Here is a 25,868-nt window from a genome sequence, read left to right as displayed (position 1 = left end):
AAGAGTCTCACTCTTGGCAGGAGGAAAAAAACAAACTCCAGAAATCCAGCAAAGCTGCCGGGGGACTCACTAGGTTAGGAAATTCAGCCTAAAGAGAGAATTCTCCCTAACAGCCGTCCATGTATTTCTGTACCTGGACGACAGGCTGATCAGTGGGAGGTCGGCGGAGCACATTGTGTCCCATCACTACTTTACAGGCTGGGCTTCTCCCCGAACTTGCAGAAGTCCCACACGACACCAGCACAAAGGCTCCAATTCATCAGAGCCGTTTTAGGTGGGGAAGGATTTTCCTCCCGTGAAGCGACTCGCCAGCATTGCACGGATGGTCCAACTTTTCCAGAACCACGCCACCTTACCAGCGGCTTTCTTACTTGCCTCTTAGGTCTCATGGCCTCGTGCATTTTTCTTGTGCCAGAGGCCAGGCTGCAGAGGCAATCTTTGCAGTGGCTCCTGCGAGGTCAGTGGTCCCAGTACTTCGGCTCTTTGAGGGTCATTCTCAGGGACCAGGTCCATGGTCAACCTTTATTGGTGTGCCAGCGGCAGTGACATGCTAGCGGGGGAACCAGAGGCGTTGCTAGGGGGGGTGGAGGGGTAAGGGGTCGATAGCCCCTGGTCTATTGGTTCTAGCCCCGGATAGAATCCCAGGAGCTACAACCAAAATGCTTGCTAGCCCCCAGTCCCGACAGTTCCGACATTAGCATAGCCCCACGTCTTTTCCATACCTAGCAACACCCTTGGGGGGAACCCTTCTGGCTTCCCTACCTCAGTCCCGAGTGGTTACAGATGTATCTTTGAAGGGTTTGGGCACTTACTGCGATGGCTTGCAGGTAAGCAGACTTTGGTCAGCGACAAAGACCAGGTGGCACATCAACAGGCTGGAGTTGCGAGCTATCAGGGTAGCCCTGAAAGCTTTTGCACCTTCTCTGTAGAGGAAGCATGTCCTGATACTGCCGGACAATACGGTTGCTATGCACTACCTGAACAAGCAGGGTGGCGTGTGCCCCCTTCCATTGTGTAGGGAAGCAATGCAGCTGTGGTTCTGGCTATTGGAGAACCAGATCTCAGTCTGGGCAGTTATGATATGGCATTTATAACGCGCCTGTACACAAGTGTTTCTAGGCGCGACAAGACAAGGAGGGAGAAACGGAGGGGGGACAAAACCACGATCTTACTAGGCCTTGTATCATCAGATTGCGAAAGTGCAGGGAAGTGGAAGGGGAGAAGTACCAAGAGGGAGTGAGGGGGAGAAGTGCGGGTAACACAAATGTGCAGCAGACAAGTGGCTCATAAGTGCAGAGAGAAGGGACTGTAGGGTTGCAGATACCTGGGCCCAAGTTCAGAGGGTAGCCAGGTGACCAGTGCGTGGAGCAGTCAGGACATCAGCCGGGGAGAGGAAGAGAGAAAGCGGAAGCAAAGAGGAAGGTCTTCAGTTGCTTCTGGAACTGGAGGTGGCTCTTCTCAAGTTTGAGAGAGGCAGGGAGGCTGGTCCAGAGGGAGGCCCCAGCCAGAGATGGAGATCTGCCCCCAACTCTCTGCTTGGAAAAGCTACTGACACTCGGAGAGTTGGAGGTGGATGAGTGGAGCGCTCAAGAAAGGAGATGTTTAGGAAGAGAGAGTTGAAGGTAATGCTGTCCCAGGCCCCAGAACGACTTGTGGACAATGCAGAGGGTCTTCAACTTGATCCTTGCTGCCACTGGGAGCCAATTAAGAGATTTCAGAGCTGGAGAGATACGATCCCTGGGCTTGAGGCCAAGGACACGTCTTGCAGTCCTGTTCTGACAGAGAACGGTTTGCGGATGCTCTGCGCAGGCAGAGAACGGTCTCACACGATTGGGACATGTGCCAGGAAGTCCCCCAGCGGTAGATCTGTTAGGCACGGAGTCCAACAGGAAGTACAGACAGTTTTGCTCAAGGTAATTCCCAATGAATAGCGCGCTAGGGGATCCATTTCCAGTGGACTGTTCTTTCCCCCTCCATTCGGCCTTCCCTATGATTCCCGTCATCCTGTGGTTTCTCTGGAGGTTGAGGACATTTTCAAGCAACTCTGATCTTGATTGCCCCAGATTGTGAGAGGAGTTATTGGTAATTGGATCTCCTGGACTTGACCATCTGCCCACCTCTCCGGTTGCCTCGTCGTCCGGATCCCCTATCCCATTCGGAAGGTCGGATACTTTACCCGAATCCGGAATCCCTCAACTTACATGTGTGACTCTTGCGAGGATGAGAAATGATGACTGGGACCTCTCTGAGGAGTTACTTGAGGTGCTATTGGCTGCACGCACACGGTCAGCAAGATCGCTGTATGCATGCAGGTGGAGAAGATGTGGGGCGTGGTGCAGGGAACGCAAGATTGACCATATTTCTTGCCCCACCACTACAGTAAGGGAGATCCTTTGGTCACTGGCCTCTTCGAGCCTTCAGGTCACCACAGTCAAAAGATACTTGGTGTTTATGTCTGTGTTCAAAAGGTCTCTGGATAAAGGTTCCTTCACGATTCCAGTTATGGCCCAATTCCTGAAGGGCCTTGTGAATACGTTTCCACCGACTCCCTTTGTCGTTCCTGATTGGGACCTGAATTTGGTTCTCACATTTCTTCTGCTGGCTCCGTTTGAGCACTTACATTCTTGTTCTCTGTAGTTACTAACTCTGGAAACCGCTCTCTTGGTGGCCATCACTTCCGCCAGGCAAGTCAGCGAGCTGCAGGCCCTGTCTTATAAGCGTCCTTTTCTACGATTCTTTCGCGAGAAATTCTCTCTGAATGTGAGGCTCAGATTTTTGCCTATGGTGGTATCTGAATTCCACTTGTCTCAGCCAATTTACCTCACTGTGTTTAATCCACCCCATGCACCCCTATGAGGAGGAGGAGCGATTTCACAGGCTAGCCCCTAATAGGGCATTGCGATTTTATGTAGCCAGGACGGCTGTGTTCGGAAAAGTTGACCAATTGTTTGTGGCTTTCTCCGTCGCTACAAAAGGTCTTGCAATCTCTAAGCAAACAAATTCATGGTGGATCACATTGTTAATCTCTGAGTGGTATCACAACGCAGGGGAAGAGTTGCATCAGGGCCCATTTTACCAGAGGGGTTCTACCTCTACGGTGCTGCAGAGGGGACTACCAGTTAAAGACATTTGCCAGTCTGCGACCTGGCCTCCTCTTCACACATTCGCAAAAGATTACAGTCGGGACGTCACCCGTGGGACTGACACTCGCTTTCGCAGGGCAGTGTTTCAGAATCTTCTGCTGTTCAAGCTTTCATCCCTGCTCCAAAATTACTGCTTTGGGAATCTATCTGATGAGGAATCTGCTGGAGAAAGGCAATCCATTGAAGGAGAAATTACTTACCGTAATGTTATTTCTATGGATTATTCTCCCGCAGATTGCTGATCACCCCTTCCGTCCATCACTGTTGTGAAAGCGTCAGCAGTAGGTGGCTGTCTTTCTCCTGAGAGGAAATAGTTTAGGATGATTCCAGGGTCCTCTGTCCTTTCCTTGGTTCAGTGCAGCATACTTTCTGCGGTATCCATGTTAAAAATATTTTATTTTAAAGAGGAAATAAATCCCAGTTGGGATTTTATTTTCTATCCATCTTTGGCCATCTTTTTCTTGCTATTTTTTCTCTGCAGTCGTTGAGCCAGGGCAGAAAAAGGTGGGAATTGAGGTACCGGGGCATAGTGACCCAGTATATGTACGATGACTGACGTCTCGTTTGGAGCCGACAACAAAGTATCGAGTCAAGGCGGGTCGACCGCTAAGTAGAGGTCCACTACATCCCCTTTCGAAGAGCTTTACGAGCAGCTGAAGCTGGATGGGGTATCTATCTGATGAGGAATCTGCGGGAGTACAAACCATAGAAAGAACATTACGATGGGTAATTTCTTCTTTGCGTAAGTTGATGAATCGTTTGTTCACCAGTGTACGTTTACACGCGAGAACAAAATCTCCCTCTATATATACTGATACCTCTTATGCCCATGACATGGTTCACGACTTTGGTATATTGTGGAAGCAGCCTGGCTAGTTCTCCTCAGCAAGTATTCCTATTTCAAAAAGTGTGTTTGTGTCAGCCTTGGTGGAAGCACGTTTAATGCCTACTGCACAGGCCATAGTTAAATGTCAAGGATGTGTTGTGTCCCACTCATTGGTTGCTATTGAAGATCCCCTTGCCGACAATTCAGTGCAAACTGTGGCCCTTGAAAGCCCACTAGCTACTAACAGTGTGCGTGTCTGTGTTTCAGTTGAATGGTCAACAAATGCAACGTTTTCTAGCCTGGGTTTTACTTCAGGACCTAGCATCAGAGTCTGAAAAGGAACATTGATCCAGAAAGAATGGTACGTTTTCATCTGATCGCCTTTGGCGCTCTCCAGATGTGCCTCCGAGTAGTGTGCAGACTGCGTCTCCTTTATCATGCCAGATTGACCATACCGTGCCTCATTCTGGATAAAAGTACATGATTGCTGGGGTCGACTGGATTATTTTTTGCATATGCTTCCTACAGTCACCAAGAACTATTAAAGTAGCTGTCTTGTTCATTTGGCCCGTAACGTGGCAAAAGCTGTAGGGATTCTGCCTTCCACTTATCCAGGAAATCAAATCCTATATCAAAGGATGCAATGTATGTGTTCACGCCAAAACTCTTCGACAAGCCCTGATAGGATTCTGGTGCCTTTATCTGTCCCACCTTACCCTTGGAATACTATCAGTATGGATTTCGTTACGGATTTACCTCTTACCAAAGACAGATACAATACCATTCTCACAGTAGTAGACTTGTTTTCCAAGATGGGAGACTTCAAACCCTTAAAGATAAAGACAGCAGCAGGAATGGCACAAATCGTCCTTACATCTGTGGTACGCCTACGTGGCTTACCAGAACACGTAATCTCAGATAGAGGACCCCAATTCGTCTCATGCTTCTAGAATTCTACAATAACATCTAGGAATTAAAGCTCATCTATCCACAGCATATCACCCCCAGAGCGATGGGCAAACGGAGAGAGTACATCAAAACTTTGAATTAAACTTCAGGTGTTACTGCACGCAACGTGAAACGGATTGGATCCTTTTCCTACCTCTAGCAGAATTTGCATTTAATACCACTCTACACACTGCCACCGGAGCAGTTCTATGGAAATACTGGTAGACATCCCAAGATGATGCCTATCATGCCAATATCCCCCAGCCCCCTTGCTTCCCACAGCAAACGTATGGTTGGCAAAACTTCACCAGATCTGCAAACGATCATTCATCATTTACAGATCAGTAAAGAGCATGCCAAAAGATTTGCTGATGTACATCGGAAAAAAGAACCTCTGTACCAAACCAGGGATAAAGTCTGGTTATGTACAAAAATATCTTGCGGAACCACTCGAAAATTCACACCCAAGTACATTGGACCGTTTACTATCGACAGAGTCATTAATCCTGTGGCTATGAAATTGGTTCTTCCTCGGAACATGCATATTCATCCTCTCATTCACATCTCTCTTCTTCAGCCTTGTTACCCTGTTTCCAACAAACCCCATAAAAAGACGACAGTCAGTTGTCCTGGTCAATCCAGAAGAAGAATTTGTCACTCCAAAGTGTTGGATTATAGGTGGCATCATTCTACGCTTCGAAACCTGTTGGAATGGGAAGGTTACGTTCCCGAAGATCGGATGTGGGAACCATTTTTTAACATCCACGCTCCACAGCTTTTTAGAGCTTTTCACCAATAATTCTCACTTAAGCCTGGGCCATGGAAGGGGGCTACTGTATGGTATACTGTCAGGAGCAGACCCGCTCGGGCGCCTTCCCACATACACCTTTCCAACCCACTGGTCTTACCATGCTCATGGGGAAAACCAAAGGAGGGATGCCCCGACTCCACAGGGGTCCCGAGCAAACAGGGTCTTGCAGGACTGGCTTGGCACATGGCCTCATGATGGCGGTCCACCAGGCGCTAGTCAGGCATAAAAAATGACAGCGTTAGAGACCACTTCCGGTTCGCTGCTACATTAAGAGCCCAGAAAGGAAGCTCAGCGTCTTTGCATTGGCTGACTTTCAGGAGGTGGGTGGAGAACTACACACCACTTGGCTGTGTTGTCACAGTAAATTATTCTAGTTTAGGGCTATTTAGGAAAACCCTAGGTTTTCATAGTTAGGTTCTTTTCACTTTTACAGTTCATTTAAAGGCAAATACAATCTAGTGGGAGGGGGAGAACCATATACAGGACTTGGTATTCCTGCCCAGAGGTTTCCATCTGTGGGCGAAGAGCGTTTTTCTTTCTTCTTGATCCTGCTATCCTGACCTGTTCAAACTTCATAGCCCGATCTGCCTTCAACAAAGGGAAAGACCTTCTATATGTACATTCTTTTCCTATCTGTGGATGCTCCCTTAATTTCCCTTGACACCACTTACTCGTACCTTTCTTCCCTCACCCTGGTGTCGAATTCTACCTACCCCACCACTGTATGGTGCCCAAGACATCTTAGAAGGTCCTTCTCCATCTACAGTTTACCAGGCAGGCATGCCGGGTTCCGCTGGTGATCCCAGCTTTCTCATACTCTCAGGAATCACTAGCATAACCTGGTAGTCTGTTCATCCTTACCAGTGCTGACCCTGCTACGGATGCCTCTGAATTCAGGTACTAGCATCATGCACCCTTGGGCCTGACAGATTGACAAGATCCTGTCTTGTAGTAGCACTGCTCCATCTTCAGACATTGTCCCTTAATTCTCAATACTTCCTTCCACGGTGTCACTGGCGCCTGAATTTCTCAGGAGTACGCTTTGCTCCCTAGGGGTGCATTCATGTCTCGCTTAGAAGACTTTATGATGAGGAGGGAGACATAGGTAAGTTATATCCTTACCAAAGGAGTTATATGTTGAACAAGGGGACTGTAGATGATGCAGCTGACTTTTTGGAGGCAGGTGGCCTGGACACTTTACCAGAATATGACATGCTCTCTGCTCCTTCCTCGGGCAGCTTTTCAGCATCCGATTGCCAAGGTGGTTCATACCTTAGGGTTCACCGCGCCCTCCCAGCCCAAGCGCAGATCGCGCTTACTGATATTCTGACGAGGGCCTAAAGAAAATGACCCTACTGCCTTTCATACAAGCAGTAGAGGCACCAGTCTTTGAGCGGGTGTGGCCACAGTCCTTACTGTAGAATGGGATTTGATGAAAATGCACAGGCCAACACCCTCAGTCCCACTGTTCCTGTCAGCCCATGCATCACCAGAGAGCTTTGTTGTGCAGGCTTTACAAGCGGGGGCTGACAATGATGTTCTTAGCGGACAACACAGTTGCCCTGCACTACTTCATAAAGTGTAGTAATGTGGCCTCGTTACCTCTGTGCAGAGAAACAATGCGATTGTGGTTCTGGGCTTTGGAAAACTGCATGTCTCTGCTGACAACTCATCTGGCCGCGAAGGAGAACATAGAAGCGGATACCATGACCAAACTGTCTCCAAACTCCCATGAGTGGGAGCTCTATCAGGATGTTCTGGGGGAGATTTCCCCACGTTGAGGGACTCCTCAAGAGTATCCCTTTGCTTCCAGTGTGAACAGGAAGTGCAAGTGGTTCTGCTCCAGAGAATTTGCTCATCCGGGTGCTCTGTCGGAGGCTCTGCCAGTTGAAAGGGACTGACTATGTGTTCCTGCCGATCCCTATGATACCGCTGACTCTCAGCATGCTACCGCTGTTTGGGTCCACGATGATCTTGAACGGTCCTGACTGGGCCTGGTAAACGTGGTGCCTGCAGTTGCTGGACATGGCCATTTGCCTGCCCTGGCGCCACCCACAGACACCAGACCTCCTCTCCCATTCGGAGGGACGGGTCCTGATTCTGCAACTCCGCAGCCTGAACCTTCATGCCTAATTGCTGAATGCTTGAGGTATAAAGAGTGGGATTTGTCAGAGGCCATCCTGGATATGCGCCTCTTTGCTAGGAGACTTGGCACCAAATCCATTCAAAACCTCGACTTAAATCAGCCGTCGGCGTGAGCGTGCAGACAAATACCCTGCACTCGGTGAGTTAATAACAAAACAGGCCCACCTGCTAAATGGACAACACACCGTTCTTTCCACCTGATGAGACTGGAACTTTTTCATTATCTTAACACGAGTGAGTAGATACACATCCTGTACTCGAAAAATACGGGCCAGTTTGCTACACGGACCAAACACGGTCTTCTCTGTTCGATTGGACTGGGACTTTTCAATTTTACCAACACCTGAACTCTGAAACTTACACCTTAGGGTCCCACTTTATCTTAGAATTAAAGACTGTCAGTGATAAAACTAGAGCTTAATACTCCACCATCACCAGCGCACATGCAGATAGACAGGCCAGCAAGGCACCTTGCACTACCAACCCATCAGAGCCCCTGAGAAGAATCCCGCCAACCACCTGTGGATTGAAACATGTCTGGCATTGTTGTAGGATTTCCAGTCATACAATTGAGTGTTGGAACACTATGCTACAGTTCCTAGTTCCAATTTTAGCAATATTTGTGTAGGTTTATTCATTTCTATGTATTATTTGGTTGTTTAAGGTGCAGGGATCCACAACACGTGGAGGTAGGCAATTATTACTCCTATTTGGTGTTATATTTTGATGCACAAAAAAAGTTTTGGTTCAAACTATGAAACAACTGAGAATTAAGGTATTCGTTCTTATATGTATTTATTAGAATAAATTACTTTCATATCAAACTATCACATGCTATCGGAGTAACAACTAAGTGTCTATAAGTATATTTGGTTTTCATAAGACACTACTAAAGGAATGGCAGTTGTTGGAAGAGGGCTTCCCGCACACTAGGGTAAACATTTTTTGTAGTCTCCAAATCCATTTATGCCTGTATGTGGCACAGGTTTTCAGCTTAGTGCCGGGATAGGGACCTGAACCCTTTTGCCTACTCCACATCCCCTGTTCCGGATTTTTCGCTTTCTTTGGACTGGATGGGGCTTCAGATTTGTACTGTGAAGGGGTATGCCCTTTCAACTTTCAAGAGGACCACAGAGCAGGGCTCTTTTTTCGTCATCTCCATGGTCATGCTATTTCTGAGGGGTCTTTGCAATCAGTTTCCCCCATGCCAGTTTGCTGTTCAGGTGTGGGACTTGAATGTAGTGTTAACATTTCTAATGGGTGCACTGTTGCAGCCCCTCCATTGTTGTTTATTGAGATTACTCAGCTTTACATTGATTTTCCTGTGGCCATCACTTCCACTAACCGGGTGATTGAACGCCAGGCGTTATCTGTTCCCTACACGGTTTTCTCCAAGTAGAATCTGACGGTGCGAGTGAGACTGTCTTTCTTTCTGAAAGTAGTGTCTGATTTCCAGCCCTCTCAAAAGATCATCTTTCTGTCTTTTTCCTCCCCTTCCAAGGCAGAGGAGCAATTCCATCGGCTGGACCTGGTGCGGACCCTCAGCTACTATGTCTCTGGGACAAGAGGGCAGAAAAGTTGACCAGCTTTTAGTTGGTTATGGTGGTGCCCTTGCTGCCAGGGCTTTGACTAAACAGACCCTGTTAAGATGGATCATACTCTGCGTCTTCAAATGCTACGATCTCGCTGTTAAGAGTGAGTCTGAGGTTCTTGAGGCTCATTCCACATGTGGACTGGCTCTGCAAAGTGGACTCACTGTTCTGGACATTTATTAGGCGGCTACATGGGCTTCTCTGCACACATTTGCTAAACATCATTGCTTGGATTCTCATTCAGGACAAAGATGCTTGTTTTGGTAGTGCTGTCCTTCGTTTTCTGGTTTAGCTGGTTGTTAGGAGGAGCTAGGGGTCACACATGGACAGCAATCTATCATGTGTTGTTGTTTATCATGCACTTTCAGTGCATCATGTATCTTAGTTACTGTGGAACCTAACTGCTATATTTCAGTAATAGTTCCAGGTTCTAGACCCGTGGAAGAAGCAGAGAGAGAGAGGAGAACAGCTGTGGTTTCCCTGGCTGGGGGCCGTTTCTCCTTGGAACGAATCTACTGACAATAAAGCGTGTTAACATATACAACGTTTCCAGAGTGTACTTTCACAACTTAACATTGGCGACGAGGACTGGCCCAGGGAGTTACGGCCCCCGGCGAACGTGAGGAGTTTGTTGTGCGCGACTGGAGTGAAAGGCTGGATTTCGCCTACTATTGAGTAGGAGCTCGGAGGGTCGCCCATTTGACATTGACCCAATAGCTGCCTGGCGAGCTGTGGAATCTCCACAGAACACGGTGGCCAGGAATATACTGCTTGATAGGAGTCGGAAGGCGAGCTCGCAAGGATTGCAGGGTCAGCGTCAGGAACCACGTCCCTGTTAGGCTCTACAGCATATTATGTCGGACATGCTCAATGTTTTTCAACTCCATGGATGATGGCACATGTACCTGATTTTGTACTCCGATCCAGTTTCGGAGCGTGCACAGCATGCACCCTGCATCACCCGCTGTTTACTTTTGAGACTGCATAACCGAAGTTCGACATTATCTCTTCCTCTGACACATCAGCACGTCACCGCGGTCCTGAGGAAAGGACCCTAGGACGTGGCGGCCATTTTGAGTTGCCCTAACTGTTCTTTCAACTACAGACGCACGTCAGCACATCCCTAGAGGAAGGGACCTCGCAACGTGGCAGACATTTTTGATCTATATTGTTCTCTGGTTGCTTTGAGCACAGCGACTGTTTGTTTACATTGGAGAGCACTTCTCGTCTTGCGGGACGACATCTGGCACCCTCAATTGGATAAGAGGAACACTACTGGTGGGTGCGCATGTAGACTTATGTGATCTTCTGATTTCACATGTGATATTGAGGGGATGTATCCCTGAATGTACTTGTAACTTTGAGAAGGTGTGCCATTGAGCAAAGCGCTTGCTTGTACTTGAGAGGTGACATTATCATGGTTGGGGTATGGCTAACGTACTTGCTCCAATTTTCTTTCTCCCAGCACCAGGCTAACCTAGGGTGCATTGGTTGGACTGGAAGGAAGGTTTTTATAAGTATGTGCTGGCAGGTTTTGGGCCTAACTTCTCCAATGAGCGCAAGGCGGCTCTGCTCTTTCACTGTTTGGGGGCTGCAGGGCAAGAGGTTTTTAAAAAGCTTCCAGAACCCCCAGATATACCCGAAGGAGGCCCCTATGAGAGAACATTAGCAAAATTGGATAAGCATTACTGTATTGAGGAGAACATAATACTGGAACGATACAAGTTTGCGACAAGAAGTCAGAAGTGTGGAGAGAGTATTGAGGATTTTGTTACTGCATTAAGGGGCTTAGCAGTTAAGTTTGATCATTGTCAGGATGAGCATGTAAGGGATCAGTTGATGATTTAGTGCTCAAATGACAATATCAGAAAGGAATTGTGGAAGGAAAGGAATCCTTCTTTGGACAGGGCAATTGAGATTGCAAAGACGGTAGAGCATACAGACAAATGCATAAGACTACTTCATGTTGACAATCCATCTCTTGAAAAGCCCAAGTCCGATGACAATGAAGGAGCAATCTAGAAAGTATCCAAAGTGGCACAGAGACACATTGTAGGGCCCCCAAGATGCTCTGTACAAATGGGCAGGAGGCTTGAAAGTCGTCAAGGGCCAGCTATTAGAGCTTTGGACCAGCAATGGTCTTGTAACGCTCACCTGATTCCCGTAGAGGCGCGCGGTCTTGACTGGGTGTATACCGTATCTTCAAAGGTGATGTGTAACACCCGGCTGGCTCTTTGGGCTGGACCTCTGTGCACTGTATGTCTGACTCGAAGGGTAAGATGTCTGCAGATAGAAAATATGCCTCGGGGCAGGGTGCTGTAACCAGTTTCTTCACTGGATAAGGGGAGCAGGCCTCTTGACTTCAGAGGACTGCTGTCCGTCGTTTACTGCACGAACGGTAAGTTTTGAGTAATTCTAATGTCTTTAAAAGTCTTTAGTAATGATGTCTCTTGTTTTGCAGGGTTCCGGCGATCGCGGATGACGGGCTAAAGTGAGTTGAAGATGGAGCCCGTGTGATGAATAGAAGCACCTGGAAGCACGTAAGTAAGCGCTTGTTGCCTGCTTCACGATGCGCTCTAACTGTCTTTTTATTTTGCAGGTACAAGTTCGGAGCGGCTGCAGGGTGCCGGAATACCCACTGGGTTAGATGTGGAAAGGAGTAATGGCACGTGAGTATTAAAGTTCCCCAATGTCTTTAAACGCACCTTGTTTTGTCTTTCAGATGCGGGATGCAGTGCCGAAGACCTCCGGAGCGTGCGAAGAGTTGGTAAGCTTTTGTCTTTCAGATGCCGGAATGCAGTGCGAAGACCTCCGGAGCGCACGAAGAGTAGGTAAGCCTTTGTCTTTCAGATGCCGGAATGCAGCGCGAGGCGTTGGTGACAGCCGATGGACCAGGTAAGTGAAGCGCTGTCACTGAAGACCGTAATGCTAACCTGTTCTTTCTTGTCTTTATAGGTGTTGCTGAAGACTGGATTCAGGATGGTAAGCCTTTTTCCTTAGGCCCAGGATCAGATGCAGAAGACACGATGAGCGTTCTGCTGCAGAGGATGCAGAATAACGCAAAGCAAGATTCATCCATCGGGTGTGGTTTAAATAGCCTCCTGTAGTGCTTAGGTGTCTCCTTCCACAGCCACGCCTAGGTAAGAAAAGAGTTCCTGCTTTCCAGAAGAGTTCCAGTGTTCTGAACCTAGAGAGTGGCTCCTGCCCCACCCAACAGGAAAAGTAGTTCCAAACAGAAGAGGATCAGAGGCTGAACTGGCAGGCAAGTAAGCAGCATGGTCTGCTGCAGGTAAGTCCACCCAAGCATTATGAGCCCGGCGCTTCCAGCGCTGGGACTGGGCATATTTATGAGCCTGGTGCCACTGGCGCCAGGACTGGGTCCAAAAGGTCCCAATTGGGACTGGTTGGCACTCGGAACCTGGGTTATGGATCTGCTTCCAAGGGAGTTGGTAAAACCCTGACCTTTTGGAAGCAGAGATCATGACAGGTCTTCGACGAGGGAGGCCAAGGGGTTGCCTAGTAAAAATAATGTCTTTAGGAGTGTTAGAGATTCTGGTTATTCTAAGGTTCCACCAGGAAGGAGGTGTTACATTTGGCATCTGATAAAGAATGTTATGCAATTCACATCATATGCAATGACTGTGGTAGGAGAGGACACTCTGTGGTGTGTTGTAGGAATTTTAATGCAAATACAGGTCAAATACATGAAGTTAGTGTGGAGTATGAGAATGACCCATACAGTGAAACTGGTAGAGAGGTAATGTTTTCTGTCAATGCCATTGATGGTAAGGTATTGAAAAAGAAACCTTATGCCACTGATAGTTGGAGGAGTGCCAGTGTCGATGCTCATGGATAGTGGAGCAGACTACACTTTGATAAGTGTACAAGTGTGGAGAGAAAAGTTTGGATGCTGTACATTATGGGAAAATACTATCAAAGCAAATGCTTATGGAGATGTCCCCATAGACGACATAGGATGTTTTGAGGCTGAACTGCAGTTTAAAGACAGGAAGTCTACAGGGACTGTGCATGTTGCCAATAGAGGTGGTGAACTCCTTTCGTGGAGTGATCAGGCAGAACTGAGAATACGGCTTGAAGCAAGCCACCCTGATCAAGTGTTGGTGGTGAAGAGTGAGTGCACCACCACTAACAGCACTGTGGGCGCAACTGGGGTACAAACCAATTCTGCATCTGATAAGTTAAGATGTTAGAAGGGGTTTGTGCATAAAATTCGATTAAGAAGGGGTGCCATTCCCAAAATTGCTAAGCTGCGTACCATTCCTCTAGCTCTCAGAGAAGGGGTAGAAAAAGAATTGAAGAAGATGGAACGTGAAGGAGTGATAGAGAAGATTAATTCTTCAGATTGGGTTGGCCCCATAGTAGTAGTTAAAAAAAGCAATGGGTCCTTGAGGCTATGCATCGATCTCAGACATTTAAATAATATGGTGGTGGCTGATAAGTTTCCCTTACCCAGAATAGATGATCTTTTGGTGGGCGTGTCTGGTTCCAAGGTGTTCTCCATTCTTGACTTAAAATCTGCCTACCATCAGGTAGAGTTGCATCCCGACTCTAGGGATCTTACAGCATTCATTACTCCAATTGGCCTTTTCAGATGTGTGCGTATGCCGTTTGGGTTAGTTTCTGCAGCAAGTGTTTTTCAAAGTATAATGTACAGGTTGCTTGGAGGCGAGAGAGGTGTTAGGTGTTATCAAGATGATGTGCTTGGGTGTGGGAGTGATGAAATAGAACATGATAAACGGCTAGAGAGAGTTTTAGAGATACTGAAAGAAGCGGGTCTCACAGTGGCTTTGGAGAAATGTATATTCAAAGCTGACAAAGTGGTGTATCTCGGCCATGAAATCACAGGGGAGGTTGTCCAACCCAAAGAGGAAGCCATAGAAGCCATAAGTAGGATGGACGCACCCAAATCGAAGGGGGATGTTTTGTCTTTTCTTGGCTGAGTTGAATTTTACAGCAAGTTTATCAGAGGTCTGTCAGATATGTCAAGAAACATGAGAATGCTGACCCGAAAGGGAGTTGCCTTTAGGTGGAATGGTCTATGCAAGGAAGAATTTGAAAAGATCAAGGATTCCATTGTCAATGCCCCTATTTTGAAGACTTTTGAAGAAGATAAACGTATGTTCCTCTTTGTGGATGCCAGTGACTATGGTATTGGTGCTGTCTTAATGCAGGAGGATCAATTGGGTCTGCACACGATTGCGTTTGCATCTAGGTCTCTCAAGGGACCTGAAAACAGATACTCAGTGGTAGAAAAGGAAGCGCTAGCGTGTGTTTGGGGAGTGGAAAAATTTAAGAGATTTCTGTGGGGCAGAGAGTTCATGATTTTTACTGACCCTAAGCCTTTGATTGGGATATTCACCAAAGGTGGCTTGGAAGGAGTATCCAGGCGCATCATGAAGTGGGTGACTTCATTGCAAGGTCTACAGTATATTATGTTTCATGTCAGTGGTGAGACCAATGTAGTTGCTGATGCTTTATCCAGATCAGTGCAGAGAGAACACTTAATTGGAGATTGTCATTTGGGTTATGAGAAGGATGTAGAGATATTTCAGGTGCATGAGACAATAAAGAAAGATGTTTGGGACATTGCTTGTTCTGAAGATGCCACTTACCAGAAAATGTTGACTTTGGTGATGGATGGTAAAATAAGGAATTATAATGGTGACTTAGGTGGATTTGCCAAAGTTAAGGAAGAATTATGGGTCGAGAATGGGTACTTACATAGGGGACTGCAAATGGTGGTACCTGTCAAGATGAGACATATAATAATAGATTTGGCCCATGTTGGACACTTGATGCTTGCCAGAACCAAAGGTTTGGTTAGGTCAGAGTTCTGATGGCCTGGTGTTGACAAGGATACTGAGGAACAAGTGTCTCTGAGATAACTTGGGTATCAGCGATCATCCACTAGCCTGGCTGACCTCTTTCCTCTCTGATCGGCCCTCCCAGGTCCAACTTGGGTCCTTCCTTTCCTACATCTCACTCTCTACTTGTGGTGTCCCCCAGGGGTCTAACCTCTCTCCCTGGCTTTTCAACCAATACCTTGCACCCCTTGCCCACTGCAGTGCTGCTCTCTGCTCCAACTTTCAGTGCTATGCGGATGACACTCAGCTCGTCTTCAGGCTTCCCTCCACCACCTCTTCTCCCTCGCTCATCTCGGATTGTTTATCTGCCATCCAGGAGTGGTGTACCACCAATGATCTCTGCATTAATGCCAGTAAAACGGAGATTCTCCTCATCAGCACACCTGCGCCCTCCTTTCCCGTCACTCTCTGGCTGGCCTCCCTTGGCACTCTTCCTGCTCCCTCCCATGAGGCTACGAACCTCAGGGTCATCTTCGACTCCTTACTCTCCTTTTCTTCTCAAATCTCCGACGTCTCTAAGAAGTCAAACTACCAACTGCACCTCCTCAGAGGTATTCTTCCTTTCCTCGCCTTCCTCCAGAAGCTTAATGTCTCTAGAGCTCTGGTTCACTCTAGGCTAGACTACTGCAGCAGCCTCTTTCTAAATCTGCCTGCTTCTACTCTCGGCCCTCTGCAACTCATACAGAACAGGACTGAAGACTTGTCCTTGTCCTCAAGCCCTGGGATTGTATCTCTCCAGCCCTGAAATCTCTTAATTGGCTCCCAGTGGCTGCAAGGGATAAATTCAAGACCCTCTGCATTGTCCACAAGGCCTTCTAGGCTTGGGTCCTAAATACCTTCACCTCACCCTCCGTAAATACCTTCCCACTCAAGCTCTTAGCTCCTCCACTTCCAGCTACCTCAGGGTCACTGGCTTCTCCGAGCAACGAGTTGGGGGTGGATCTCTTTCCTCGGCTGGGGCCTTCCTCCGGAACAGCCTCCCTGCCACTCTGAAACTTGAGGAGAACCATCTCCGGTTCTGGAAGCACCTCAAGACCTTCCTCTTTGCTTCTGCCTTCGCTCTTCCTCTCCCCTACTGATATGTCTGCTTCATCTCTGTGCACCTGGCTACCCTCCGATTTCGGGCCCAGGTCCCTGCTCACCTAGCTACACATCTGCACTGCCTCCTGGCAACCCTTGCACTTGGGTCTGTAACCCTACAGTCCTCTTACCGGCCCTTATCAGACACCCCTTGTCTGCGCTTTAAACTTCGCACTTGCCACCCGGCTGGCTGCACTACCAGTTGTGTTGTTGTTTTTAACCCTTGCTCAGCACTTTTCACCTCTCCCTTGCTCCTTCCCCCTTCCCTCTACCCTGCACTTGCACATTCTCAATGCCACTGGGCCTAGTAAGATCGTTGTTTTGTCCTCCCTTGTTCCCCTCCCTTGCCTTATCGCGCTCTGAAACACGTGTGTATGAGCGCGATAAAAATAAAATATATCATATCCTTTCCAGTTGTTAGTAATATAATGGGTTTTTTGGTTAGTACCGTACACAATACACTCTTTGATTCAGGCTTTTTCTAACATGCTCGCTCTCAACTCTCCCTGTTCTACTCTTTCCTCTTGTCCTCACATCTCCCACCGCTCTTTTGCCCCTTTGAAGTTCTAACTCTTCCAATGTCTTATATCCACCCTTGAATGTTTATCTTCCTGCCACTACTAGCACTACCTTCTCCTCTGCTTTAATCCCTCCTCCTACTGCTGCTCCTTCCAAACTACTACTCAGATACTGGCCATTCACTCAGTAAAATTTGCTTCACTAACACTCCCTACACTACCAGATCTACATCCTTGCGACAGAATCATGCACACTTACATCACAGAACCACTTTCACTCCATAGCCAATATCTCACCTGCTCCAGAAATTGGCTTCTCAATCTGCTACTCTTCCTTCCTCCTGCTGGTCTCTTGGTCGACATCCACCACTGTCTCTGACAACACCTCATTAACCCACTCTTTCTGCTTCCCTGCTTGTGTACCCCCTTTCTTTCCCAGGTTTGGACAGCTCTCCCTGGGCAATCTTGTCCTGTCGTCCCTGCACAGGGCGTGTGTGTGTAGAAATAAGTCATAAGTACAAGGCTAAGCCCCACCCTCTTTCTCCATTCAGGCACTGCCATATATCAAAGATGGCGGCACTGGAATGGGGTCTCTGAGCAAGCCTTCCAGGGGAGGTTGGGTACTACTCCTTCTTGGTCCCCAGTGGTTTAGAGGACCTTTGGGTTGTTGTGTGGGCTTGCCTGCGTGTTCGAACAGCTTCACAATGTCCTCTGTGGTCCCGCATGCATGGAAGTGGCCTCTCTACCTCTTCTCTCCTCGGCTCACATCGCTGGCGTTTCATGTATGCCTGCAGCAGCGTTTCTGGGCTTGTCCCCAAGGAAGTCTCTCCCTTTCTCCCTCCCTCTCTCTCCCCTCACCCTCACTCCTCTCTCTCTCTCTCCTCCTTCCCCCTGTCTAGCGCTCTCTCTCTCTCGCTCTCGCTCTCTCTCTCTCTCTCTGGTCAGCAAACAAATATCTCGGCGCAAAGCAGTGGGGACAGGATTTGGGACCCTCTCTACTGCCACCATCCACCTCATAGTTAGGACTGCCTCTCTATTTCTCCCTGGAAGGCCTTCCACCACAGCCGAGAGGGGGTTCCCGTCCCCTCTTGATAATCTTGTTACAGTGCTTTGTTTCTTTGGGATCTTTTAGAGCATGTGGTAACTGGACCTCTTGAGGTTGCTAAAAATGGGTTTCTAAAGTTCCTGTTCGATCTGCCAGGGTCCACTTAAACCTTTTACATGGAGAAATTAGTGGTAGAGAATAGAGGCTGAAGCAACGCACCAAAGCACCAATATTTTTGTAGCTATTAGTGTGACCTCTGTCAAAGTTCAGGTGGACTGAGGTTACCTTGTTTGAAGAAATTACTTCCCGTAATGTTCTTTCTATGGTTTGTTCTCCCGCAGATTCCTCATCAGATAGATATCCATTCCAGCGTCTGCTGCTTGGAAATATTTTCGACATGGGGGGTAGTGCAACTCGACTTGGCCGTCGATCCGTCTTGCTTCGATGCCTTGGTTGTCTGTTCCAGACATGACGTCGGTCGTCATACATATACTCCGTCTCTACGCCCCTGTACCTCAATTCCCCCACCCCCCCCCAAGCTCAGCCACTGCAGAGCAAAACTAATGATTTGGCCGAATAGCCACAAGTGAAAAAAAAATGAAAACCCCCAAACATGGATTTATTTCTGTGGGAAACGCACGTATTGGCAATGTGGTGCGCCAAATTCGGTAGGACCTGGGGAGCACAACACTGCTACACGAGCTACTCCACTCAAAGCCGGGGAGACATGACCCTTATCCACAAAACAAACCCATTGGGTCGCTACATGTTGATACATGGCGTCCTACTGGGCCGAGAAATAGTAATGATGAACATATACAGTCCTAATAACGGCGGCCCAGACTTCTACTCTCAGGTTACAGACCTGCTGGCACGTTACCCCTTGCTTCCCATACTGTAGGATGGTGATTTCAATACTATTCTTTATAGCACCCTTGACAGATCCGGGTGTAGAGCCAGTCAGCTGACTAAGGCTGCCCGTTCGATCATAGAAGGACAGCTTAGATTGGAAATGGTGGACGCCGGGAGACTGTTGCCTCCGTCGTCCCGCACATACTCCTTCTATTCCACTGTTCATGACTCACACTCACGTTTTGACATGTGGTTGATATCTGACTTGTTCACTGCTAACATCGTAGGGGCCGATATCCTGCCCAGGACATTCTGTGATCACTCTCCCATCACGCTAATGCTTGCATTGGGTGGTGAGGGAAACAGCAGAGGCGAGAGACATCCATGGTGACTCAAGCCACTGGTGCTGTCAGACTTGGTGTTCATGCTTGAGCTGGGCAACTGCGTCGAGGTTTATTTTGAGATTAACACTGGCTCGGTTGTTACACACGATACTCTAGGGGACGCCTTTAAGGTATACATCCGTGACATGGCCCTGGCTAAGGAATCTGGATTGATCAGAGCAATACGCTGTAATATCAAAGCGAGCGAGGATTCCCTTACACGACTTGAGACGCAATACGCTCGTGCATCGGCTTCGGTCACACTCTGACATTAAAAAGGAGATCAATAACTTTAGAGAACACGCAGAAAGAGAGCGGACGTTCTTGGACCATCCTGTGGTGGCTAGGAGGTACGGCAAAGGGGATCGCCCCGGTAAACTTCTGGCCAGGGTAGTTCGGCTCAAGGGTGGAAGCCAACATATTCCAGTTGTCCCAGATATGTCTTGAACATTGGTGCACTCGACAGCCGACGTAAATCAGGTGGCATTTCATTCCTTCAATGCTGCACTTTACGCTAATGCAGATGAGAGGTCAGTCCCTGAAGTAGAATCCTTCCTCGATAGCTTGCCACTTTCCATCCTGTCCAACGAGGCAAAGGAGACACTTGGTGCCCCTATGTCCAGAGATGAGAGAGGCCAGGCTATTGATGCACTCCCATCCGGTAAAGCTCTGGGCACCAACGGTCTGACAAAGGAGGTCTATAAACACTTCAAATCTCACCTTGTCCTCCAATTGGCCGCTCTATGGGAGGAATCCTGTGCATGGGCAGTACTGCCTCCTACACTACGAGAGACAGTTATTATGGTATTGCTCAAGCCTGACAAGCCGGCGACACTCTGTGCCTCCTATCGGCCCCTCTCATTAACCAATTCAGACGTCAAGATATTTGCTAAAGTATTAGCTCTCCGACTCGCTCTTATATGACACATGGTCCACCCGGACCAGTCGGGATTTGTTCCCGGCCGATCCCCAGCCTTAAATTTGCGGCGACTCTTCAATATCCTGGCACAGATTGATTCTGGTGCGCGGGTGGTGCCAGCTACGCTTGATATCCAGAAGGCCTTTGACTCTGTGTCCTGGCAGTTCCTTTGGGCGGTCCTGGATAGGTGCAACTTCGGCGCTCACTTAATCTCCTGGGTATGATTTCTATATACGCTTCCAGTCGCTAGGGTCTGCACTAATGGGCGGCTCTCTAATCCTATACCGATCTGCAGAGGGACCGGGCAGGGATGTCCGTTTTCTCCCTTGATTTTTGCCATTGTGATGGAACCCCTGGCAGACCTGATCCGTCATAAGCATTCTCATAGAGGGATTAGGCTATCGGGCACCCCGGAGATCATCTCGCTATACGCAGATGACGCACTACTTTTCGTGCTCGACCCGGAGATCCACCTTGCCCCGATCCTACATGACATCCTTGCCTTCGGTGACCTGTCGGGCCTGAAGCTGAACTGCACCAAATCCGAACTCTTTCCTCTGACAGATGCCACTGTCCCGCCTCGGGATAGCATGGGATTTGCCTGGTCACCTCCGCAGATTAAATACCTGGGTGTCACTGTGGCACGACAGCCTGCCTCCCTCCTTGGGAGCAACTATGGTAAATATATGCTTCAGCTTGAGCAAAACTGCTCCACTTGGCTAAACTTACCTGTACTATTTATTTTATTTATTTTGAAATTTGTTTATTGGCATTTAGTTCGGGTTACAAAACAACACCATCAGCGGATGCATCTGTCAATATCAAATGAGCAAATTTCCACATAGTACAGCCGCATCTTAAACAGTAACTACAAACAACAAATTAACTTTAACCGTCTCCTTAGTCGTCTTGAACAATGTTCTGCTGGTCTCCGACAGGGTGGATGTTTGGGTTATGGGGGGGGGGCAAAACCAGTTCAGGAGCCTTCTTGGGCCGTGGTGGTTTAGTTCCAAGTAACTTAGTTGGCCGCATGGATCTGCTATTCGCCCTGGCGAGTTATTCAAGGAGGTTTGTCGTCTGGAGAGTGGAACAGTTTTACCATGGTGTCTTTCCATGCAGTTAGTGCCATGCTCGAGTCTTCGGAAGATCTGGCTATGCTATCCTCCCAGGCCCTTGTTTCGGCGTTCGCCCATTTCTCAAGTTCTTTATGCCATACCGTGAAGATCGGACCTGTGGGCTTTTTCCATGACATGGCCATAGTTCTTTTTGCCAATATGCACACTAAGTCCATCAGTTTAACTGAGTGCTTGAATTTAGCTAGTCTGGGGTAGGTTCCCAAAAGGCATTCTTGCGGAGTCCATGTGTACCTGGTCAGACCCGCCTTTTCACACGTGTGCTTTATTTTTGACCAGAGGGTCTGAGTTTTGGTGCAGTTCCAGAGCATATGGATCAGGTTTGCATTATCCGACCCGCACCAGGTGCAGTTCGGTTGTGTAGAATTGTTGAATATAGCCAATTTGCTTGGGGTTAGGTAGGTGCGGTATAATACATTTATCTGGATCAGTCGAAATCTGTGGTTTCTAGAGACCTCCCTAGGGAACGCCAGTGCCCTATCCCATTCCTTATCTGACATCTCCAGTCCCATGTCCGTTTCCCACTTAGACCTAAGTACTGCACTCCGGGGGTTAGGAGTGTCGATTAGGTGACCGTATATTTGGGACACCACCCTCCCGCCTTCTCCGAGATTGTATAGTAGTGTTATGAAGGGGTCCATTTCCGGTTCCTCTGGCCAGGTTACCCATTTTATTCGTGCTATTTTTCGAATCTTCTGGTACCAAAGGTATTGGCCAGAGGGGATACCATCTTCCGCTTGCAACATGGGGAATTCCCGGAAGGTTCCCTCAGCGTATAGATCTCCCCAAGTGTATACCCCTTTCCTTTCCCAAAGTCTGATATTATGCAGATCGGTATCGGCCTTGTCCTGCCCCGAGATTAATGGCATTTCCGGGGAGTATGGCTGCTTTAGTTGCATGACCGACTCGGTTCTATGCCAAATTTTCCTACCCAGGGTCACCAAAAAGGGTGCATTGCGTAGCAGGTTTTGGGGGGCCCAAATCAGTTCTTTCAGTCTTACCGGAGATATCATGTCCTGTAGCAGGGGAGTTTCAGACGTGATCTCGTCTGCTAGCCATTTAGTTACAAAGCCCAGCTGGGCAGCAAGGTAATATTTCTCTAGATTCGGTAGTTGAATTCCCCCTTGCTTGTATGGTAGAACCAATGTGGATAGGGCAACCCGGTGTCTACCACTTCCCCATAAAAAGTCCCGGATTATTGCATCAAGTAATAGAAAGAAGGGTTTAGTGATGTAGAAGTGCACATTTTGGAACCCGTATAAGAATCTAGGAAGAACAATCATTTTAACTATAGAGGCCCTACCCATCATTGATAGAGGTAGCTTAGCCCAGAAACCCATGGATTTACGTAGTCCCGGGAGTGCAGCCCTCGTGTTACATTCATGCATTAGCTCTGGGGTGTGCATTATCTGGATCCCGAGGTAACGGAATGAAGTGGTTTGCCAATTTATGCCTACCGAAGGAAGTTCTTCAGCAGACCGACCCTTTAGTCCCGCTAGCGGAAACAGGCAGGACTTGGTTTTGCTGAATTGTATGCCCGAGACCTTCGCATAATTATCTAGGACTTCCAGCATTGTTGGCACATTAAGAAGAGGGTTGTTGACATATATAAGCACATCATCGGCATATAAAGAAACAATGTGGTCTACCCCGCCTATCCTTATGCCTGCGTCAAAAAACTGCCTTCTAAAGTAAATAGCTATGGGCTCCAGACCTAAGATATAAAGCATGGGTGAGAGAGGGCAGCCCTGCCTAGTTCCCCTACAGATGTCCCAGGCCTCTGACACATATCTCCCAGATTTTAGTCGTGCTCTCGGTTTATTATACAGGATCTTAATCCACCTAATGAACCCCTGGCCAAAGCCGAATCCTTCCAGTACTGCCACCAGCCACTCCCAATAAATAGAATCGAATGCCTTAATGGCGTCTAAGGACAGTAGTGCATAACATTCCTGGCTTGTGTCGGTTTGAGCTATTATGTGCTGGAGCCTGCGCAGATTCATGGTCGTGTTACGACCAGGCACAAAGCCGTTCTGGTCCGTATGTATTATGTCTCCAATTACTCTGGATAGCCTCTTAGCTAGAATTGATGTAAGTATTTTAACGTCATAATTAAGCATAGCAAGGGGGCGGTAAGAGTCGCACCTATCTGCGGGTTTATTAGGCTTGAGCATTGGGACGACCAGAGTTTCCCTCATGCTGTCCGGTAGGGTCCCCCTTTCATAAGATTCCAAGAAGACTTCATGTAATAGCGGTGTTAAGGAGGGTTCATATGCCTTGTAAAATTCCGGAGGCAGCCCATCGCTGCCCGGGGCTTTACATGTAGCCAGGGATCTAATTGCCTCAGTTATGTCCTCGGGTGTGATGTCCATGTCTAAGGTCTCAGATTGTGTGGGAGTTAGTTTAGGCAGGCCGATCTCATCAAGAGTATCTAGTATTTGGTCTTGGGGGACTCGATCAGTGTGAGAGTATAATTGCATGTAGAAACTCGTAAAAGTATCATTAACACCCTGTTGAGTGTTGTGAGTTTCATCAAATTCATCCCGCAGTGTGGTGGTTATGTGTCTGGGGTGTTCTTTCTTGCAGAGCCAAGCTAGTAACCGGCCAGGTTTGTCTGCTTCTGCGTGTGCTTTGTTTGTTCTAGCGACAAAGTCAAATTTAGCTAATCTGCTCCATGCTTCAGCGCAATTCTCTCTAAGCGTACTAAGTTCTTCTTCCCTCTTCGGGGTGTCTGTGGGGGCAGCTTCCAGATTCACTATTTCTTGTTCCTTCCTGCTTAATTCGCTGCGCAATAGTTTCCTGATGCCACCCGCCTTGGCAATGACTTCTCCTCGCGTTACTACTTTTAGGGCATCCCATAGAGTACTGACGTGGTCTACGCTCCCAGTATTTTCTGATATGAAATTGTCTATGGACTCATGTAGCTCCTCTTTAAATGCCAGATCTTTCAGGGCTTCCACCGGCATTCTCCACATGGGGATGGGAGGTTTTGGGCCAATGTGATTCCATTCCATTAGGAGTGGAGAATGGTCTGAGATGGTCCTTCCCAGATATTGCGCATCCCCTATCTGAGGTAAGTGCTCTCTACCCACAAAGAAATAATCTAATCTAGTATGAAGGGCATGTGGAGACGAGAAGTACGAATAACCTCTTTCCTCTGGGTGTATTTCCCGCCAAACATCTGCCAGATCTAGTTCATCAGTCATAGCTTTCAGGGACGTGGTGGCAGTGGAGGGCCCCCTTGTTGGAGGCCAGGACCTATCCAGCGTTGGGTTGTGGACACAATTGAAATCACCCCCCCATATAAAGAAGCCATTCCTATATTGTAGCATTTTGGTACTCAGCTCCCTCAAGTGCGTAGGGATATTGTGATTGGGGAAGTACGAATTCACAATACATATTTCCATCTGCTCAAAGGTCCCCCATATTACCACATATCTGCCTTCTGGGTCTTTTTCCATCTTGGTGAGTCGGAACGGTACCTGGGGGTTGATCCAGGTGTAAACCCCTCTTGCAAATCTGGAGTAGGAGGCCCCAAAGCCCTGTCCCACCCAATGTTCCCTGATCTTCGCCTCTGACTCGGCAGTGCAGTGCGTCTCTTGTAGCAGAGCTATATCCACTTTTTTCCTATGCAGGTAGGATTTAATCCTATTTCTGCGGAGATAGGTGCCCAGGCCCCGCACATTCCATGTCATTATCCTGAATTGACCAGCCATAATGGTTTCAGAAGGGGTCCGGGGTCAATCCACCACTCATAGGGGCCATCTGTTAACTTGGCTGAGTCCCCACGAAGTTCCCCTAGCTGTAGGTTCAAACCCATCAAGTCCTCTATTTCCACCCTCTCATCCCTTATCCTCATATTGACGTTCGGAGACTTACCAACTTTCTCAACTTTCATCTCAAAGGATGTGTTAACCAAAGGGAACAACAAATAACTGCCCCCAGCAGTTGTTTCAAACTCACAACGCTCGGGGGCTCCCGAGCCTCCGGGGCCTCTCCAGGCCTTTCGGTACGGGTGGTGTGTAGGCATTCGGCCAACACTGTATTGGGTGGGGCGGGTCGCTGGTGTTCCTGCACTTGGGCCCTCGTGCTCCTGCCCAATTAAGACTTCTGTTCGTTGCAGCGTTAATTCAGGCTCCACAGACAATGTCGTGATTGCTTAGTGTCGTGATCCTTTTCTCAGGCAGTTCCAATCGTTCCTTTATCGCTTGTTTCCTTTTTCAAGTTTTTCCGTGTCATCGGCGAGGTTGTTGTGTTCAAGCCACATATTTGCAGCCGCCGGAGTTTCAAGGAAGATTGCCTTCCCTTTGTACAGTATTTTGAGTCTGGCTGGGTACAGCAGCATATACTTCAGATTGAGTTCCCGTAATTTAGCTTTTATCGGTACGAAGGAGTTCCGCGCTCGTTGCACCGTGGGGGTGTAATCAGGGTATATGACTATTAGAGAATCGTTCCTTCTGATCTCTCCGCCTTCTCTTGAGAACCGCAATATTACCTCTCTATCTCGGAAGTTTAAGATTTTAGCTATTATTGGGCGTGGGTGTGAACCAGGTGGCGGCCTTTTCTGGAGAGACCTGTGGGCCCGTTC

At 48.1% G+C, this 25,868-nt stretch overlaps 1 protein-coding gene across 2 annotated transcripts in view; it reads left to right on the top strand.

The window, feature by feature from the left end:
• The window catches only part of ATM (ATM serine/threonine kinase), a 3,046,976-nt gene that overhangs the window by 1,887,116 nt on the left and 1,133,992 nt on the right, over window positions 1-25,868 (top strand). The gene's annotated exons all lie outside the window — the stretch shown is intronic.

This window comes from Ambystoma mexicanum, chromosome 7q (genome assembly GCF_040938575.1).
Source record: "Ambystoma mexicanum isolate Mex_15411 chromosome 7q, UKY_AmexF1_1, whole genome shotgun sequence".
Classification (NCBI taxonomy): domain Eukaryota; kingdom Metazoa; phylum Chordata; class Amphibia; order Caudata; family Ambystomatidae; genus Ambystoma; species Ambystoma mexicanum.
The sequence above is the reverse complement of the archived record's forward strand: the minus strand, read 5'-3'. Positions and strand labels throughout refer to the sequence as shown.